We start from the raw sequence: 2,500 nt of genomic DNA on the forward strand, positions 1-2,500 counted from the left end.
TACTTTCAATTTTATTGATCTCTCCTTTTATTTTTTGAATTTCAAGTTTAGTGTTTGATTGGGGGTTTTTAATTTGTTCCTTTTCTAGCATTTTTAGTTGCAAGCCCAATTCATTGACCTTCTCTTTCTCTATTTTATACAAATAGGCCTCTAGAGATATGAGATTTCCCCTTATTACCGCTTTGGCTGCATCCCATACATTTTGGTATGATGTCTCATTATTATCATTTTCTTGGATGAAGTTATTAATTATGTCTATAATTTGCTGTTTCACCCAATCATTCTTTAGTATGAGATTATTTAGTTTCCAATTATTTTTTGGTCTACTTTCCTGTGGCTTTTTATTGAATGTAATTTTCAATGCATCATGGTCTGAAAAGGATGCATTCACTATTTCTGCCTTACTGCATTTGAGTTTGAGGTTTTTATGTCCTAATATATGGTCAATTTTTGTATAAGTTCCATGAACTGCTGAAAAGAAGGTGTACTCCTTTCTGTCCCCATTACATTTTCTCCAGAGATCTATCATATCTAATTTTTCTAGTATTCTATTTACCTCTTTGACTTCTTATTTATTTTGTGGTTTGATTTATCTAATTCTGAGAGTGCAAGGTTGAGATCTCCCACTATTATAGTTTTACTGTCTATTTCTTCTTGCAGTTCTCTTAATTTCTCTTTTAAGAATTTAGATGCTACACTACTTGGTGCATATATATTTAATATAGATACTTCTTCATTATTCATTCTACCCTTTAGCAAGATATAGTGCCCTTCCTTATCTCTTTTGATTAGATCAATTTTTGCTTTAGCTTGATCTGAGATCAGGATGGCTACCCCTGCTTTTTTGGCTTCACCTGAAGCATAGTAGGTTTTGCTCCAACCTTTTACCTTTAACCTGTATGTATCACCCCGCTTCAGGTGTGTTTCCTGTATACAACATATTGTAGGATTTTGGCTTTTAATCCATTCTGCTAACCGCTTCCTCTTTATAGAGGAGTTTACCCCGTTCACATTTATGGTTAAAATGACCAATTCTGTATTACTTGCCATCTTGTTAACCCCGGTTTATGCTTTTCTCCCTTCTTTCCCCCTACCCCCCTTCCCAGTATTGAGCTTGTGAGCTCCACTTGCTTCTCACAGCCCTCCCTTTTTCAGTATCCCTCCCCCCCCTTTAAAGTCCCCCCCCCCAACTTGCCCCCTTTCCCTCCCAGTTTCTGTATTCTCTTCTGCTTAGCTTATTCCTTCCTTTTTCACTTTTCCCTTCTCACTTTTCAATGAGGTGGGAGAAGTTTCACCATAGAGTGAATATGTCTAAAATTCTTCTCTTAATGCCAATTCTGAAAGCAGTAAAATACTCACTATATTCATCCCTCTCCATTCTTTCTCTCAGATATATTAGGTTTTTTTTGCCTCTTCATGAGATGTAGTACCCCCACTTTCCCTTATTTCTGGTACAATGTCCTTTCCACATCTAGTTTCTAGAACAAGGTATACATGTATTCTTTATACAACTTTATAGCCGAAATATAGTTCCCAAGATTAATCTTTACCTTTTTAGATTTCTCTTGAGTTCTGTGCTTGTAGATCAAATTTTTTGTTAAGTTCTGGCTTTTTCATCAGAAATAGATGAAATTCACTTATTTCGTTGAATGTCCATCTTCTTCCCTGGAAAAAGATGCTCAATTTCGCTGGGTAAGTTATTTTTGGTTGCATACCAAGTTCCTTAGCCTTTCGGAATATCATATTCCAGGCCCTTCGATCCTTTAATGTGGATGCTGCCAGATCCTGGGTGATCCTTATTGTGGCTCCTTGATACTTGAATTGGGTTTTTCTAGCCGCTTGCAGTATTTTTTCCTTTGCCTGAGGGTTCTGGCATTTGGCCACTATATTCCTTGGTGTTTTGATTTTAGGATCCCTTTCAGTAGGGGATCGATGAATTCTTTCAATGTCTATTTTACCTTCTGTTTCTATGACTTCTGGGCAGTTCTCTTTGATAATTTCCTGGAAAATAGTGTCCAGGCTTTTTTTTTCATCATACTTTTCTGGAAGTCCGATGATTCTCAGGTTGTCTCTCCTGGATCTGTTTTCCAGGTCTGTTGTCTTCCCCAGAAGGTATTTCACATTCTTTTCCATTGTTTGATTTTTTTGGATTTGCTTGACTGATTCTTCTTGTCTCCTCGAGTCATTCAATTCCACTTGTTCGACCCTGATTTTCAGTGAGGTATTTTCTTCACTCACTTTTTTAAGATCTTTTTCTAATTGTCCAATTGAGTTCTTTTGTTCTGTGGAATTTTTTTCCATTTCGCCAATTTTGTTTTCCAGTTCACCAATCCTATTTTTCAAGGATTTGGTTTCTTTATCCACTCTCTCTTTAACTGACTTCTCCAGGCTCTTTTGCCAAGCCTCCCTCTCCTTTTGCAGAGCCTCCCTCTCCTTTTCCCATTTTTCTTCTAGCTCCCTTGTGAGAGCCTTTTTAATTTCCTCCATGAGATTCATCTGT

The 2,500-nt window shown here is 36.9% G+C and overlaps 1 protein-coding gene across 1 annotated transcript in view; it reads right to left on the reverse strand.

The window, feature by feature from the left end:
• Window positions 1-2,500, reverse strand: part of LOC127538742 (ATP-dependent RNA helicase DDX51-like) — a 10,028-nt gene that overhangs the window by 2,688 nt on the left and 4,840 nt on the right.

Source organism: Antechinus flavipes, chromosome 5, assembly GCF_016432865.1.
Source record: "Antechinus flavipes isolate AdamAnt ecotype Samford, QLD, Australia chromosome 5, AdamAnt_v2, whole genome shotgun sequence".
Classification (NCBI taxonomy): Eukaryota; Metazoa; Chordata; class Mammalia; order Dasyuromorphia; family Dasyuridae; genus Antechinus; species Antechinus flavipes.